This window comes from Haemaphysalis longicornis, unplaced genomic scaffold (assembly GCF_048455015.1).
Source record: "Haemaphysalis longicornis isolate Haplotype H1 unplaced genomic scaffold, Haemaphysalis longicornis Haplotype H1 scaffold_9, whole genome shotgun sequence".
NCBI lineage: Eukaryota > Metazoa > Arthropoda > Arachnida > Ixodida > Ixodidae > Haemaphysalis > Haemaphysalis longicornis.
In genome coordinates, this window is record NW_027526460.1 from 153,604,170 (window position 1) to 153,623,648 (window position 19,479).

A 19,479-nucleotide genomic window follows, 5' to 3' on the forward strand; every position below is an offset into this window, starting at 1 on the left:
ATGACGTGGGCTTCTAAAATTGAGTGCGTCAGAGTTTCTGCGGCCATTTTGCTGGTATTTTTGTATTGGAGTGTAAAGTGTGAGTTACCCACGCACATTGATTATCTTTTGGCCAAATATTCCTTGAATAGAAGTACCTCCCTTGCATAAGAGAGCGAGTATTCACTACTATGAGGAGTGCCTATCATTGTGAGACCTAATTCTCACAGGTAATTTTGAACACTTGTTCTATGGGCACCGCTAAAACCACAATAAATTTAACAGTATTGTTTTCCACCCCCCAGCTTTAACTCCAGCTAGTGTCCTTTGGGTACCTAGGCGTCTGTGCGACCTTTACCAGAATACAAGCTAGCAATAAAAACACGCATTAGTACCCCTATATACCTCGAAATCGTTTTATTTCAGGGTCAATTTGATTTTGCTGTTCTTGCCATAGTACCGCGCACAAACTCTCTTGAAGTAAAATGTAATCTTACCGAGGTTACTTAGAGTGACCTTCCGTAAACGCCTACCCACATTTTCAAGGGAGTCTTATGTCGGCGTTTTTTTGTTTATATCTAATCCGTGCACTCAGCCTCCTTCTCCGGTCATAGTCTTTTACCTTCCTGATATGATACTCCAAAGATGAGTTGCGCGAAGCTCTGAAAATGGTGAGTTCTTAATTTTTCGTTCTTTCATTGCCATTTAAACCATGTGATATAAATTTTGTCCTATATAAGACGTCTTCAATATCTGGCAATATTCGAACTTTGGCGGCTGGTTTAATGATAGGAAAAGCCACTGTTACAAGTAGGGCCGCCGCAATGTCGTCTTGAAATAAATGCAATGTTCTTTAACCCTATCAGTCATGGCAACTTCATTACCTATGATGCGGGTGCCGTGGTCAGAACGGTTGCCATATTCCCAACCGATGACACAGCTAAAGGCTTTCGAGTCTTATAAATACCATAGCAGCGTTAAAAACATGATTGGGCCGCAGTACCTATATAGAGTTGCGCAGTGCCTATAGATGAATGTAAAGTTACCGCTACTCCACCGCCCCCAGTATGTTGATCGAAATTTTTTATAAGATGGTAGAAACAGATACAGATACGTAATAAAATGCTGCACTCAAAGTTCAGTGTGTATTTCTGCATGCAACGCCTTTACTAATAAAAAATATCTTTACTTTGCTTTCTTAGCGATGACCTGCTCGATCCCCTTGAAAACCTTCCTTTATTTTTGTAAGCTTTTCACTTATGGTAATTCTTAAGACATTGCTTCCTATTTAACATTCGAATGGTACACCACAGAAGATTTAAAGGATTGTTCTTTTGATTGCAATGAAGCTGCTAATGAAAACAATTTTGGCGCGAGTAGTGGCCCATGTCACAACAAAAAGGAATTTTTTTCAATTTTTCGACAGCGCGACAATTTCTCTACCCATGTAAAATACCAACATATGTGACGTTCTTTCAAACGTATAAAATAACCGCTGTGGTGTAATATTGCGACGTTAACTCTAAGCGGAAAATTTTCTGAAGGTTTTAATAGAAATTTTGTGAGGTCACTGACCATCCACGGTTAGAAGCCACCGCCAGTTTGCGAGGGCTTCATTTGCCAGGTGCTCCCTGGCAATCACACCCAACCATAGTATAGTGACCTCACTTAAAAATGACTGCTGTGTATACGGACTCCCACAGTGAAGCTCTACAGTTTTGTTTCCCAGAGCTGCAGATTGCCGAAGTAAGGAAGGCCGGAACCCCCGGTGACATTTTTTTTTTCAAGACACGTGCTGTGAATTCAATGCGATTGGGGATTGGCAGCTCTTCTAGTGGTCTGTGATCCCATCTGTTAAAAATCCCGCGCAGCGGCACGGCCACGACGCTCTGTACTTTACTGATGGGGCTAGCGTACAAAATGCCTTCTGCCACACGCCTAGAGATTTTGAAAGCCATTTTGCTAGCAGTAATATGTGCAGTAACTGCCACGAAGAAAGAGCTGATTCAGCGTGATATTCCTGATGTATTCGAGGTAAGTTAATGATATTTTTAGAGGAATACGCCTAATTCTAATAGAGAAAATTCATCAGACTGGCACGGATGAAGTACGAGAGTAATATCTGAAGGACCAATCACTGTACATTGATGCAATATAAGGCGCTTGTTGCCTCTGGGTGTTATTAAAAGGACGACATCTACCTGGACCTATTCAACTACAACGAAGGCAGGCGCCGGCTTGTCTGTACGCTAACGCACTCTATAAGAAGTGTAGCTTCGACTAGTAATCATCCGTGTATTTTAGCTGAGGACTAATATCGCAGGTTTGTGTATCAAATCGTAGCTTTCTAATTATCCAAGCACGATAGTCGGCACTAGTCATGTAAATGCCTAGAAAAACGCGCACTGTGGATTTGTACCGCAGGGAATATGTTAATTGAAAAACCCTGCCATTGAGAATGAGCGCTGTCAGTCAACGACAAGTGGCTAGGTCAAAACGACCGTCTCTTGAAGGCCAGAACACTTGTCACGTAGAAATAACACGTTTTATTCAGCCCCATATTTCAGGAAGCGCACCCAATTTATTGCTCCTTCACGAGTCATCCTTATTACGCTGCATGCCATGACATATTTTAGCGCGCAGCACTTGCGCGGCCGGTGCAGGGGTTCTGCGGCGGCAGCAGCATCCGCATAACCAACCGAGCGAGCGAACGAGCTACCCTTGCAGAGAGAAAAAACAGCAGCGGAGCCTGGAGAAAGTGCCAGGGGGAGGGCGGCACGAGCTGCTAAGGCGTCATCTCGCAGCGCGCCACCATGGCTCAGTATGTCTCACTGCCTCCCCCTCAGGTTTTCGCCATGAGTAGCCACCTCCTTTGTTTCTTGTTCATCCGAACCACGTGAAGTTTGCGCTGGATGTGCAAACACGATTTTCAACAACACACCCGGCTGCAGCAAAGCGCTGCGATATAACGGCAGAGCAGCTCGGGCCGCCGTGGGTTCGCCGATCATGCGATCCTTTCATGAGAGGCAGGCGGTATGCGCCTTGAATGCCGCCATCCAAGCTAAGGGGTTTCCAACTGAGGTAACTCCGCTGACAATAGTTCGGGCTAGAAAGCCCTTTGGTGTCATTTGTAAACCATTTTTTTCTCGAAAGACGGATTTCAAAAGGCAATAATCTTTCTTCTATATCCTTCATATCCATCATATCGTTCCATTGAATGGTCTCTGTAAACGAATGCCTGTTTGTATTGACGTGATAAGGGGAACCGTATGTACCGATGGCTTTCTTGCGTTCTTTAGTGGCGCTCCTAAGCCAAATTCTCTGATTTGTCGCTGTAGATGTATTTACATGTCGTAGATAACATTTCAAAAACGCCACATTTCTCATGGAGAAACAAGCTGTACTAATCATCCGTTCTGTTCTCGCTTGGCAGTGATGTGGACTATTCGCGATAAACGTCCGCTGGGGACCTCCTGGCTTGAAGTTTGTTCTGGTGCTTCTTAGATCTGCGGTTTTAAAAGGTTTATCTAGGTCGTAAAAACTGGGAAATATTTACGCTGCATCTGTTCTTTTTCTCCAGCTAACTTATCTGAGGAACAGTCGTGGGTACCGCATTTCGTTCGTTTAGTTGCTCCTTTTTGTAATGTACTGAGAATCCTGCGTGTAGTCCATACAAGTAAACTTATTACATTCTATAATCACCAACTCTGGATACAGCAAAGCTTTGCCTTTGCCTTGGCCGTGTTAGCGCACTTCACGGATATTTAAAAAGATAATATTTTCTCTTTGCAAAACCACGGAAGGATGTCAAGGAATAACCTAAAGCTCTTCCTGCTGGCACTCTGATGAGTTACATTGAATCGCGTAACAACAAAATCAGTCGCTGAAACATGCATTATGAACAATGAAACGAGTGTGCCCGATAATATCAATATGGCTTTACAGATGATCAAGCATTTTACCCACCCTGTAGCGATTTTCGCCGCACCGAACGTCGAGCTCTTACAATGCGTGAGGGCCGCACTGACTCACTACAATGAAACAGCGAAGACTGCCAGTTACGTATGGCTTGTCAAAGATCCTCATGGAAGCCAAAAGTAAGTGTGGGCCTCTGTGTCGTATTTCCTGATTTTCATTTGGCGTGTTTATTGAATTTTTGTTGGACTCCAGCATGAATGTTCATCTCTATCCCCATCTTAACCATCAACATAATAATCCTCTTCAGCATCGAAATTGCCAACGCCAGCAACGTTGCTCTGACGATGATGATAATGATCACCATCATAATGATCGTGATAATCTTCCTAATCATCATCGGCAACGTGATGAACATGACGACTATGATGATGATGATACTGATGATGTAAACGTAGCAATTATTATCGGCTTCACGACATCATTATAGCCGTAGGGCACTACTTCAAGTTCAACCATCCCACATAATAGCACAGAAAATATATGATTAGAGAAGTTTCACTTATAGTAATTATTTATAGTCGGGCTTTTTTAAAAATCTCCGCTTTACAAGGCCATAACAGACACAAAGTAGAAAATATTACTGATTAGTAAAATTTTCAGTGCAATTTATTGTTATGGGCGTCATTGTTTTGTTTCATTGTTTATGGGCGTCATCGTCCAGAACTTTTGTCGCACGACTACATAAAAGTGAGTTGAGTTATTTATATACTGGCACTTTTTGCTGTGAAAATAAAATCATTGACTAATTCTAACGATATAGGTCATATAATTTCAATATACGCAAATTGAATAGGGAATAGGTAGGCACATTTGTTAGGAACACTTCGTGAAAATTCCCTGGTCCCACCCAATAAAAATGCATGTCAGTTGCCGTTCCTTAAACTTCAACAGAGCTTCTCCGTATCACGCTGTAGGCACTGCTCTGACAGCCCTCAAATTATATATTCCACTTCTACGTTGATTAAGGACAGTTTAAACATTTTACATGATATCACGCGTCGTGCACATCAGATCATGAGTTCGAGTCTGGAGACGAGAGTGTTGCACTCGCCTGATATTAAAGCAGCCCTTTATTGCCAGTCTCCTGCCTTTAAACAGGTTGATCTAACGGGGAGTTTCCCCGGAGAAGAAAATCCACCCGCTCCTTCCTCGAGCCGCGTATCCCGTGACCGCAAGTCACGCCTTTGGGCATAAACTTGACGGGCAGCCAGCCGAAGCGAGGAGTGGCAGGGCTGGGATCAGCGGTTCCGGCGGAAATCTCTTTGCCGTTGCCGAAATGCTTTGGCGTTGTGCGCAAAGGTCGCTCTTTGGGTGCACTGTTGCCAAATTCGATCACGTTTCTCACTGCTCGTGATGGGCGACGGAATGGCTCGGCACTTCGGCTGCAGCTACCACATAACAGCCAGGAATTGGGTCCGGCGGATTCACCACAACCACCACCATTAGCAGCAACTCAGTTAAGAGCCAGGAACCAAAACTAAATGAAACAGACTTGCCAGACGGGAGAGAAGCATAACCGCAAAAGCGAAGCATTCTGCAACAAGGCGGAGATCATGTTGCGCAGTCCGCCCTCACCCCAGCGGCGCAACACGTGAGGACCCGCCGCGTGCGCTTGTGCCGTCTTCCCTTCGTATTTACTCATGCCGTCGTGACGTGCGGTCACGTGATAGGGATCGCGTTGAGGGAGTGGTAGGATTTGGCCTCGAGGTCAACAAAGCAAATCCCACCCATGCGGCGCCACGCACGACGTCTAGTCGCCCGTCCTCGGGCCTGCTGCGCACAAAAGCCCACGGAAGCGTGACGTGCCGTTACCTGATACGCATCCTGAGAAGGGAGTTAATGAATTTTTTACGCCATGTGAACCCCCCGCAAGCTGTAAAAGGGTTACATAGGCCAAGATACGCCGCTTCCGTCTTTCTCAACACACAACGTTGTAGGGTTTCGTGCAAAGTTTTGTCGTGCGATGCCGCGACCATCTGCGCAAGCTAATAGGGAGCCGCTGCTGCGGAGTTAAAGCCAGGAATTGCAAGGGAAAAACAACAGAACTTGAGAGTAAGCGGTCGGCGTAGCCCTGCCAAAGGCGGACGATCGGTCAACACCTTGCGTTCCACACGCAGCAAAACAAACTACGAACGTTTCTTCAACAAACATGTCACTGACGCTTTCCTTTAAATGAAAACTGTGCTTTCCTTACACTTCCGCTTTCCATTCATTGCTGGTTGCCTTTGACAGAAAAAAACCAGTAATCCACTCAACCGCACAATGTGTACTTCCAAGCATTTCATCTTTGGAGCGAAGGGTATATTTCTAGGTGCCTGCTGGAGAGGCGTTGCAAATTGAAATACATTCCTGGTTTGCCATTCAGATGACACTTACGCGTTTTTATGTAATAATGTGTATAATTATTTATATATTATTATAGTAATTTTATATATTCCCAGAAACTTTTTTTCTGGTTTTCTATTGACGTACAGGAATTAAACTAACGCAGAATGAACTTTCCTCCGTTGTGAGGGATGGCATTTGTGACTACGGCACTGTTGCCTTTCAAAACTCTACCGGTTGAAACGTTGATAATTTTTTTATGTTACAGTTCTATCCCACCTTCACTGCAGTTATTTTAACGGTGAGTTGTTCATCCAGAAGCAAGGTATATCCATCAAGCACTGCATGGCCGCCCTTTAAAGTGGCCTATTTTTCCCCCTGTTGACAAGTCCATTGATAGGCACTTCGAAGCAGATTTTTATACTAACGTTTTTAGACACGTCCGTGACCTTCTTGTGGTTTTAAAATGTGTACATACTGCGAATACCAACTGTGCGGTCAACGATGTATTAGACATTTTCAAGTCCTGCGGATAGGGCCTACAGTTCGCTTTTTATTTGCCAGTGAGGAGAATGCTTGCAAGTTGTTGACGAAAACAAGACCTTCCAGAAAGAGCAGGTGTGTTTGGTGTACCAGCCCAGCTCCAAAGAAACCATTGCTTACCTATGACTGGCCCACTCAAAAAATGTAAAACGAGGTATAGCTAAGAACTGTTTGCGGAAGGCGATCAAGAAATCGTGCTCACACCAGACTTTCTGTTGCATACACCGACAGGAGTTACGCCTTATTGGCGCGGGTTTCCCGGAAGACACCCTTGCCTCCATTCAACGGAACTTCGTGAAGTGGTGCAGGTCACAGCATTTGCGGCAAGCATGACAGCTAAGTGTTGCAAACCGTGGCGTGGGGTGGTCCCTTATTTGCTGTAATGGTCGCCCCGCCCTCAAGCACGCGGTTGGGAAGTGTGGTTCGCACTGGTTTTCTCTGAACCGGGACGGTTTAACGAATGTGCAACATTGCGAACAAGCACTGAAAAGGAGCAGATTGTAAAAAGAAGCATACGGATCGGTTTGTCGACTGCGAGGTTGGCCAATTGTCCAAGATGCAAATACCTTGGTGCAAATGCTACATCAGTCAAACAGACCGGCGTGGGAACGAGCGACTGCGGGAGCACCGAGCAGAAGTACAATCCAATCATTTGCGGGAGCTGGCCAATTGTCCGATCACGGCAGCTACTGCAGGTGTATTAAAGTTTGAAAACACAATCGTCATGCGCAGCTTCAATTCGCAAAGAGATACAGAGTTATTCAAGGCCTATCAAATAACAATGAGGCGGAGAAATGTGCAAGCGCTCCTTCTCTGGCATTGTCAAAAAAAAAAGAACTGAGTTACCTAAAGAAGAAATGCGGATAGTAATGTGATATGCACAGAAGCATGGTTGTTGGGGATCCGGCGATTTCACTATTCATTGTTTTGTAATTTCATTTGATGTGTAGCGTCTGTCCCATCCGCATTCTTCTCTGTGTTCGCGTAGTTTATTTGCTCTAGGAAACGTGCCTCAGCTATCTCGGTACGAACTTGCCCAACGTTCCGCACTAAGAATCACCAAAGCGCTTTTGCAACCATCGTTTGCACTTGGAAAGGTTTCTGGGACGTCATACTTTATGTAATTTCCTAGCTGTATGCAGAGCCGCGCACGGCAAGTTGCAGTTGAAGAGAAGTTGTTCATCGCCGCTTTTGTATCAGCGGTGGTTGCGTTCAAGAATTTTTGGTAGCACTAAATAAACCCAAGTCTATCATGTGCGCACATGTAGGTGAAGTGGAGGGTTGGATAGGAAGTTAGAAATTTAAGCTAACCACTTTCCGCGTTTTTATTGCGTGTAAAATTTCATTCTTAAATTTAAATTGTTTAGTACAAATGGTTAAAGGATTACTTAGAGGATAGATGCTTTGGTCTAACGAAGACGTTTCTAAAAAAACTGATAATAATGTCGCGCCATTTTGTTATGCAGAAACCCGATATATACCCGTATTTATCGTCGTCCACGTCATCGCAAATAGACCAAAAAAGTACCTGCTCTAAAAAGAAAAATGTAGACCCCAGACCCCTTCCGCTGCTGTAAGGTAGATCAGCGCAGTCGTGTTCGAAGGGAACTGTAGTGAGTTATGTATGGCGATTTAATGCATTGTTCTAATGAAGACAAATACACGGATGTACCTTAGAAATTATTCTAAATTGATTTTCCTATTACTTGCTTTGGGAGTTTTCTCAAACCAGAGAGCCAGCCGTTCTTTAACCACACTCTATCCATGGACAGTGATGTATTGACACCAGACGTTAATTCAACGAAAGTTACAAGTTTAACGCTCACTACGTTAGTGCGACAGGTAACTGAAACTCGGCCAGATGACACAGTCATCTCAGTTGCAAATTTATGTATATTTTTACGATGGTAGCTGTACAGGTTCAGAGCTGCAGCACAGTTTTCGAAGGATCTGGAGCCAGCGGGAGCGATTGTTTGTCGACGGTACCCGAAGATGCTGGAAATTTTTGTTGGGACACATGGAAGACACCCTCATCAAAATAAACTGTAAGAAAGAGCCGTGGACTCGGTATGATGTGGCCCAATATAGTTATTGGGTACGCCTAGCCCGGCCGGGACCATGGATCAGCGATGACAAATTACCGGCAAGGCGCGCGGCCGTGTTCCATCTCTCTCGCGTAGCACTGCTCAGGCTAGAGGTTATGCACCGCTGATGATGATGGTGGGATTCCGTTTATGATTATGGCAGTGGCGCTGAAGGCAGATGATGTTCACGTCGCTGCAGGGACAATACATGAAAGAGCATTTGTACAACTCAATGCAGCAACGCTGGCGCCAGGCTCCCGCAGCGGCTGCCGAAAAAAATTTGTGATAGCTGTCCTCGGTAAGTTCATACTGACAAAAAGATGGCACATCGGAAAAAACTATTGACGCCTGCACACAGTCGCGCAAGGCTTGAATCATAGGGAAGCTGCAAAATTTCTTTCTAGGTGAGCACTGAAGTTCACACAATTACGCATTTGTAGAAGTTTATCATTGTTTAATTTACATGTTCCGTCGTCGCTTTGCACTGTGCCAGTAGGCGTCATCGTCATAGGCAGCGATATCGTCGTGTTCGTCATCCAAGCTTTACATAATCGGTAGAGCTTCACGATAGCAGGGCACGATGCATGCGGGGCGTTCCAGGAGTTGGTCGACGTCCCATCGAGCAGGTGTTGCGCCAGCTGTGACGTTCTTGGTTTCTAGCCAATGCAACGCGCTCCTATGGTTTTCGCCTCTTTTATTTTCTAGTGCCACTGCGCGTGCCGGGGACGATCGGCGGTCACCGCGAGGCACGGCCTCACCAGTCCTCTGCAATTTCTTGTTATTTGCAATGTTAATGTTATTTCGTCACTGTTCAGAGACGAATAGTAGAACTGTCTGCCGTTTACGCTTCTGTGTTGTAACAATTTTTCGTATGTTGCGCTGTACACGCCATCTCAAATGAACAGTGTACTGCTGACACTGATTTTTTTTACCACAGAAAACATACAGGCCAGAATTTTTCAGAAGCTAGTTTTTAGTCCGAACGAATTTGTGATTCTAGATTTAAGGATTTTTTTTACGATTGTCTTTGACTTAGCCTGATATGTAGAACATACACACCATCAATAAAATACTGGCACATTCCAAAAAAAAAAACTCCCACCTCCCCTCGCGGGAACCCCTGTGCAGATGCGACGCATAGGGGGTTCACGTTGCAGCGTTGGACAGTGGAGAAACGGCGCTGAAACGATGGAGCGGAGCGGCGCAGGCACCGCGTTTTATAGCGCGCATTACCGTGAGGGGACGCGCCGGCGCCAGTGCGTTTGCCACGGCTATGACGCAACACAATCCAACACAATCCACTTTAATCCAATCTAATCCAATCTAATCCAATCCAATCCAAGCCAAGCCAAGCCAAGCCAATCCAAGCCAATTTAATCGAATACAATCCAATGCCCCTCACGAGAGAGTGTTCAATATCGGAGAGGAGAGGGGGTGAGTGGGGGAGAGCGCAGCTGGCGCGGCGAAGAGAATGGGGGAGGGGCGGCCGCTGACGACGACAACACCGGATGCAGGGACAACGCGGGTGAATGAGATGCGTTGCATCTAAAATTGTGTTTAGTAGATACGGCTCCTGGTCGAAGGCTGGCCTGAATAAATGACGAACATTTTGCTCCCTTCTTCACGTTTTTAGTTGGTAGCTACTAAGTCATCTTATTGGTGCAAATATGTTGCTACATTTCAGGAGGTTAGTTCGTTTTGATATATGGCAAGGAAAAGAACCCAATACCGGGAAATTTCGGACAAGTTAAGGTGAGTATTCCATGTTAACTTTGTCTATTTTGGAAACAGTGTCAAAGCACGCGCTAGCGATAGTCTGATAATCAGCTAAGAAGTGTCCCCAAGAATACGTTGTATTCCACTCGTTGCACAGTAAATTCGCTGGCAAAAAATCAGGCATTCTTCTCCATTGCGAGATCAATCCAAGCATGCACGAGTGACCGCAGTGATTTCGAACGTCAGACGTATTTGTTCCTCTTAGATTTATTCGTTTAATGGGACATGTAGAACTTGGGTGAACTCTCGAGAAGTTATTATTTTCAGTGTACTCAAAGCAGTATTATCAGGTCATTTCACATTCAGGTGGGAAGTCCGCTTAGAACGACGCACGTTATGTGGAATTATTTTGAAAATTTTGAAAAGAAAACGTACTGACCAATTCCGCCTTTTAAAGTTTCGGAGGAACCAAACCTCCCTGGCCATGGGCCGCCTGGTGACAAGCATGAAATGTTGTGACTTTTATACAGCTGAAGGTCAGTGTAAAATTATGGTTTTCATATATCCTGTGCGTATCCCTTAAGGGCCAAACATACAGGCCTTGACTACGCTCGCACTCCTCCAGGGTCTCAGGAACGGACACACGAAAGCTTTTGCAGAGACACTGGACCCTTCGCTAGAGCGATATATAGAGTTATTAGTGGTAGCAAAGACAAAATTACCTGCTTCAGACTACGAGGTGTGACAAAATAAAACTTCTCCGTTCACGCATACGGCATAAACGGTCGTGAGGCGATTCTCCAAGGGGGATGAATTCGCCCCGCATAGTGCTGTGAAGGGGGACTTCCTCCACTATTTGTTTGCTTTATTTTTCCTTTTTTTTCTGAACACTCTAATATATAAAAGGGCTCTTATAATTTCAGACATTTATTTTTGCATTGCACATCCTCAATCAACGGCCTTCCCATGAACAGGTGAACGGGTATTCTTACTTGAATTATTATTTTGAAAAATTCGGAGCTGAAAGAAGCAACTGAAGCTACCAGGTAGACACTTTGCTTCGGTTGTAAGGCTCTCTAGGAACCCAAACGACACGCTCTAAACTAGAATAAGAGTAATCCCTACATTATAGATTTACACAGCTCACTTTATTTAACGACTTGTGCACAGGTGCACGGGTGATTTCCAAGTGCTCAAAAACGGAGATAACTCCCGTCCTTTGTAGGATATTTACGACACTCATATTTTCTTAGGGATCTCGAAGAAATCGTCCCATGGTCTCCCATACATAAAAAAGATTACTCTTCTGCTGATTTCGGCAGCAAACAAAGTCTGCCGGATGCTCTGAATTTAACGTATTTGCAGGGACATTCAAGTCTTTAATGATTTCTCTGTAGGCTTGTTTGATACCGACCTTCACTTCTTTTTGCAGATCCAGGTACTGTTTTGACTGGTATCGTTCACTACACGGACTACGAAAACTGCTTCATTGCCACAATTCCCCTCAACGGAGACAGTAATGCATTTTTTTATCCTTCATACTCAAAATACCGATTTCGGGTATATATTGCCTGACTTCTCAAAGCTGAGTATCGTAACTTCCGTCCTGGACATATGCGCTCTTTTATGCAGTCCTCATTTACCAAAATATATTTTATGCAGAATACATGCCTCCAAAATTAGCGGCGTATCTCAATGCTTCTTTGCAGACTTTATCAAGAGAGCATAATCTTCGGCCTCCCTTTAAATTAACATGCCCTCTTCAATCATCTTGGTACCCTTCACGCCTGCGTTCCCACTACTCCCCTATTTAATACATTTTAGGTGTGCTCAATTACTTTCTTTCAATCGCACATCTCGCAGGCCATATTTTGGGATTATTGATATATTTTGGATAAGCATAATAAAAGTCCGAGAGTGGATTCGGTTTTTTTCAATACCACTTTGAATGACCTGTTTTTAGCTTCGTAAAAACCACCCATAGGTGTGCATTTTGAAGAGAAGTTTTTATTAGCTGATTTACGGCGTCGGAGGTGAAATATGCCAAAAATATGCCAAAATATGCCGCAAGTGTTTTTCACGAAACCAATATTTGGGATTGCCCACCAATAAAATGTTGAATGACCCGCCGCGGTGGCTCAGTGGCTAAGGCGTTGCGCTGCTGAGCACGAGGTCACGGGTTCGATTCCCGGCCGCGGCGGTCGCTTTTCTGATGGAGGCGAAAAGCAAAAACGCCAATGTGTACGAGATTTCGGCGCACGATAAAGATCCCCAGGTGGTCAAAATTAATCCGGAGCCCTCTACTACGGCGCGCCTCATCGCCTGCGTTGCGTCGGCGCGTTAAACCCTACAATCAATCAATTGAATGAGCCAACTTCATCGGCTTGTTCTTCGGTTGCAGCTCTCGAATGCCGTTGGCCGCTCGCGCCTGCGCGTGCACCCAAGCTTTTAGAGCAAGCCTTACCAACCTAGTCGTGCCGAATTCCGCTGTCGCCAGCAATTTGACCTTCATTGATTTGACCGCAGGTGCGTCGCAGCATAGCCTTTGCAAGCCATCACGTGATGGCTGCCCCAAGCTCCGCCGCCGCCGTGGTCGTGGCCGCCGGCTTGGCGCAGGCGCTGTCCGCAGCTGGGTCGCCATCTTGCCAATTAACTCTCCGCGCGCCTTGCAAAGAGGGGCGCCGTGCTCGCTTAGTCAGTGCGAGATTAGCCATGAATGAGAGCGAGACCGGGCCATCTTTGAGCGTTGCACGGGAACGCGGAGCTTTGAGCCGTCGTCGCCAAGCGGCATGCGACGACCCCTCCGATATCGGCCGAAACTCTGCTTCACTGGAACAGATCCGGAATGCCGAGCGAGCTAAGAAAGCGGGAGCGACTCATGAAGCAAGCCGTTAGGAAATGGAGTGCGTCGTACTGAACGCTCGAAACCAGCACCCGGTACAAAGGCTAGACCATAAATGTATGTGCAGTGCGCTACAAATATGCTTTGCAATTAGCAGATGGGGAAAGCAACAATGTCGTACAGGCTACCAACACAATTAGTGGCCTCAGGAAGTTAGTTTATTAATTGATTATCCAGAAAGTACAAAATGGTAAGTATTCTTATTTATTGAACCCCGAAGAGCGCTGCAGGCATACAAAGAGGGTTCATGAGATTATTCGCCGAAACATTGCGTGAAAATTAATGTGTTCGCTACAATTGAATGCCTCCTGCGCAACACAAAAACCCGTTTTCTACAGCCAAGAAATTCCTCGGGGCTCTTAAGTTTATTGCTGTACTTTGAAAGCGAAATCCAGGCGATAATTATTAACGCTTGTTTTAGGCTACATCTTATTTGCATCGCCTTTATCGCTTTCAGATATTTCTCCTCTTGCGCGAATTACTTCCAACATCTCCGTTTCTGTCACACCATGTATATGCCTCTATGTTCGCTTTCGTTGCTTAGTCTTAAAGCGTAAAATACGTAAGCTTGCAGATTGACACACGCTGGCGATTTTGTTGTATCAGGGTTGGGCATAGCGGGTGTGCACTTATTTTAATCACGTGCCATCACGTTCAAGCGTCCCGCGGTACGCACCTTTTCTCAATTTTACGCATAAAATATACAGCTTTTTTATATTTTGCGAAGCGGGCACAATGCCACTGAAACTGCCTATTCCTGACCATTCCCCGAAATGCATACATGCCTGAAGAAAAAAACAATTTTGTTGTATGCTGGCAACGTGCGGAGATAGTACAGTTGGTAGAGCACTGCACCGCTACTGTGCAGACCCGGGTTCAGATCCCATAGGGTCATATAGGTTTTTATTTATTCTGTGCATCGGCGGCCATTTTCTTGATCGAACAACATAAGCGCTTTTCGCAGAGTGGGAACTTTAAGGTTTCGCCTTAAAACACCTTTCACAAACCCACACGCTAGAGGGTGTAAACTAAACCTGCTATTTTATTTCCAAGAAACCCGCCTTGTGCGCTACTCAAACACAGCCAGTTCGGATACGTCTTTCGTTTCGAAGGTAACATTCACTAGTGGGGGCTTTTTGTACTTCTTTAGCGTGGACAGGGCGAAATTTGTTAATAATAGGGTGAAATAGAATGGGGAACAGTTATTGTATGGTCTGTGCATCACTTCTAATAACCGCTTTCCTTTCAGAATGCATGATGTGGGTGAAAAGAGAAATAGAAGACTACGTCCCAACACACTGCATCAATCAGTTCGAAGAAATCTGCGAAGAGGAAGTGTCCGCGTACAACCATGACCTTTGCCGAGATGACGATAATGTTATAAACAGGACGGAACGTTTACTCGGCCAAAGCCTCTAAATACCTCCTAACCACCAGGTGTGGCGTCATAAACTTTGATGAGCTTTCAGTTTGAGCCTGTGTGATTTAAATAAAAAATATTGTGTACACAATTACGATACGGGATTAACAACACTTGTTATAGGCAAAGATTATTCTGAATGTATTATCCATGCACCGAGCGATTGAACCTGTTCTAACTAGAGACGAAGACACTACAGTATCCCTAAAACGTTCGGGTTGCTCAACTACTTCGGCCAAAGCGCCAAAGTTGGTTGGCTCATCATCAATGGACTTGGCAAATGGTCGTGACCATCGGTCGACAGCTGCCATATTCCCGACAGTTGTCCACAGTTGCCATGCGATCTTTTGTTCAAAGCACTGATGTCGGCGACGGATGTTAATTGGTTAAACGGCCTTTAGCTTCTAAATTCACTACGTGACATCAGTACTGCCTGATTCACTTCAGTGACTATTCAGCCTAAACACTTGATTACTCTCTGTTGAGCCTAACAACATGCGAATAAACGTACGACCAATTGTATGTAGAGCTGCCTGAAGCGGCGGTTGGCGTTTCCTAAGTCGAAACGGGGCTGCATTTTTTAAATTCCCCTGTCGAAAGCTAGAGCCTCGGAGCCTTAATGATATCGGGACGCGTGCTCTTCTCGATATGCGGATGCCTTCTGTTTGATTCGTTGTCCACTCGATCATTTCTAATAATATTTCTAACCATATTGGTTTACATCTGCTCTTTTGCGCCGTCGGGTATTTCGTTTTCTGCTACAGACGCTGCTAGGCAGCCTCTCGCTTTCCTTTAAGCTTTGGCAATACGCGCAAAAGCGATATGGCTTGTTTCCTTTGATATGAGGCCGCGCAGACTGTTCGGAGGGGGCACACAATAAGAACAGAGAGTCTCCGATATTTTTATTTATTTTCATCAAATTTGGCTGAAGTATCTATGTAGCGCGAAATCCACCAATAGGGTCGTCTCACGTTGGAGCCCACGGAGAAAATGCAACCCACAGCATAAGTTTTTTTGGTTAAGAAATATGTCAGTCCTTTCTGAAAGTAGCGATAACAAAAAGCGCAAGAGCAGAAAGTCATGAGCCCCTTCATTCCCGTAATGTGGATGACCAGCGAAACGTATTACCAATTGATATGGAGGTGACACCGAATGTAGGTGAAAGGAATGAGCAAATTTTATTTGTTTTGAGTGTGGACCGCGGTCATTCTCAAAGAAGGACATACACACACAGACGCACACGCTTTTGGTTTTATAATACTATTCAAAAAATCGTCCCTGTTGATAACTACTCTACTTGAAATGCATATCCAAGTTACAGGTGGTATAATCTTGAGGTCTGAACTATTTTTGGAGCTTGAAAATGATTCCTAATATTACCGACCTATTGAGAATTCATATCGAAGGAATGAGACTCGTGAGCTAACGGGCCAAGTCGCGTCGAGCGGCGTGCTGCTTTAATGGGGATTACATGCTAATGCGTGCACACTGGCATGTCGGTTTTCCAAAATCGCGCGCTATACACACCTGGCACTTTGAAGACGTGCGTAGCCTCGAGAGTTGTTGTTCCCGGATATACGGGAGAAATGGAACACTACTCATATAAATTTACCTTAAAATATCAGGTCATGTCTTATAAGCCACTGACTCAATGAAAATTCCGCAATAGTATTCCAACTGGGCCTTGCGCTCAATTTCACGTTTCAGCCAACCAGGGCAACTGATCACACATAGACACGATCGAGCCATTATTTTTCCAAGATTTATTTCAGCGCACTTTGCCACCATCACAACTTTTGTTACACGCGACTACGTCCTTGCGAAGCAGCGAAACGTGACACGGGCCGCTAATACGCGCTCGGTATGCGGATCTAGGACGTGAGTTAACGCAGCACAGCCTGGCTTCAATGACAGACAAGGAGCGCCGGTAGCACAACGCCCAAGAGCGATGAGCGCGAAACAATGCCACCACTATTTTCGCCTTGACCCACTTATGCCACGACCCTTGCGCGTGTCATGTGGGGATACGGAAACTCCATTTCCCAGTTTATAGCAATGGTATTGCTCCGAGGAAGATGTAGCGAAACCATATGCTTCCCACCTGAGAGACCATGGGGCTATGTGCCTAGCGCTGACGGTGAACAAGGAGGAAGACGAGTATCTGGGTCTCGCTTTCTGATTTTCTGTGAATACCTGCCAATACACCACTATTCCTTGCGCCTTCCTCGTAACAGTATTAATGACGATATGAACATGCTTGAAAGCTTTACGTCGATTTTCCAATATGAACTTGGAGCCCGCTAATTACTGTTATGTGATGTTTATTACTGTCGCCATAATTACAAAAACTGCACTTAATTTTGGAATTTGTGAGTCGCTTATCCATCCAATCTAAATAGGAACTTTCTGGCGATCCTATTCGGCTTATTACCGCGTGAGCAGCCCACTGGCTGCAAGAAGGGCACCAATCCACTTAAAGCTAAACTGAAGGGAACTTTTCCAACTTTTTTTTGTGTCTGAGCCTGCGGTGTTCCCGGTGATGCCCAGGTGGGCCACTATAGTAATCGCACGAATGGGTAAAACACTTGTAATCTCTTATTTGTCGTAATTAGATAGTCCACCATGGAGTTGTGCGCAATTAGCAAGTCCTGCCTGCTTTCAATACATCGGCTGCTCCCGGAGGCGTGTGGTTATAGGAAACGGCTGGAACTCGGGTTTCATTGGATCTATGACGAAGCAAGTAGCTCCAAGATGGTGTGCTCAAAGGACTGCTTACTTTCAGGAAGCATTATTTGGTTGGTGTAAATAATACCCATCAGTCACAATTTTATAATAGCATAGGCTCCTACGGGAAGCGTATGATTGCAGGAATTACAAACAAATGCCGACCTCTATGCTATGCGGAACAATTGAACTGAAGTCCTACTTGAGAGGAGTATAATTTTAAAAACATCCCGTGCCTGTTTATGCGCTCCATTGGTTAGAACCCTCAAATTTATTTCTGGAAATCTTTATGGGCAGCGTGTATAAGCAAAAACGAATTTGATATATTTACGAGTTGAATTGTTATTGATACTTTAAAAACAGGCAGAATACCCAAACTTCTGAATCTTCCTATTACGCGGCTGGTATGAAAAAACCTATCAAAACAGTATTTACATATCTGTATTGGTTGCTTTTATGAACCAGAACTTGTCCGATATCCCAACGGGCCTGGGATAAAACAAAAATTTGTGGTGCACTTTTGTAGTGCTTCTCACTCTTACTGGTTTGTAATTATTGCAAAATTCAGCGATGTTGAGCTCGTGCACAATACTCGAAATGTTCGTCTCGAATTTGGAGTTTCTACAACCCGCACTTTGGGTTGCGTTCACATAAAATAGTACGCCTTTGCGCCCCTTCATGGGTGCCAATTTTCAGAAATCCGTTTCGCCCTTTCAACGGTGTCGTAGCGTCAAATCCGTAAAACTGGTTTGGTGCGTTCGCGTGATTAACATTTATTACCAAAAACCAATTGGGAAAATCAATCAGTAAAATATTTGTGGTGGTTTTGTCAGCCCACCCATTTTGTTCCTGAATGCGGAATCGCCTGTGTAATGCTGGTTAGGGCGAGACCTTAAAACTGCTTTCGAGATATTTCAAAGGACTACACATATCGCAAAAAATCACTTCAATATGTGAACAGGTGAGCGATATCACCATGAATTTACGAAAACCTAATTTCCTCCTTTACTGGGTTAGGAGTACTATATGATGCAGTACCTATCATAGTGACCCTTTACGCTATGGCAGAAATGTACTCCCGAAATTTGAAGTCTGTACGTGTACCAGTTTTGGGCATTGATGAGTCACTAAGAGAATCAGTCAGTCCGGCGCTTCTCTTTATAGGTATAGATTGCATAGACCGACTCAAAATTCATACTTCGCATCGTTTATTGGGTCGCTAAAGCAGTAGTGAAGTTACAAAGCATGAAACAAACAAAATACCACAGGACGACTGCGGCGGCCCCAATCTCTGCAGCAGCGACTCAAAATTGCAGCGTTGCAAGTTCTTGTATTGTAATCAGAATGCAGGTTCTTGCACGTCGACATTGCAAGTAAGGTAATGTGATTGGAGGATTAGCCACATTTGAAAGTTTAGGAATAGGTAGCTGTGGTACCGTCACTGCTCTTTTTTCTTTAGAGGAACTCCGCAAAACTTCCGATAAATTCTTTAACTCTTTCCTTCGTGTTTGGAAGAACAGCGAAAGCACAGAGCGGAACCGCGTGATTTGTTCGTAGCAACAGATACGCCTTCGGCTATTGGTCTGCTTAGGTGACTCCTATGTAAAGTGGCTACCAAATGCGTTAATTGCATAACTGAACGAAATCCGCCAATAGCCGCTGCACCACAGCCATGACGTAATTCAGCGGTCGAAAAAGCCAACATCAGGAAAGACAGAAAAATAGTTTGACCGAGTTTCTAAATCATCTAATTGGCATAGAGCAGTACGTTTTGGCTGAGGTACTTTGGGAACCACTAAATTAAGTAC

At 44.8% G+C, this 19,479-nt stretch overlaps 1 long non-coding RNA gene across 1 annotated transcript; it reads left to right on the forward strand.

Moving 5' to 3' along the window:
• Positions 1–1,855: 1,855 nt before the first annotated feature.
• On the forward strand, positions 1,856–14,952 carry LOC144153712 (uncharacterized). The gene is made up of 5 exons (XR_013319357.1): positions 1,856–2,013; positions 3,925–4,076; positions 10,594–10,661; positions 12,058–12,141; positions 14,777–14,952. It is a non-coding gene; the product is annotated as an uncharacterized LOC144153712 (long non-coding RNA).
• The last annotated feature ends 4,527 nt before the right edge of the window (positions 14,953–19,479 follow it).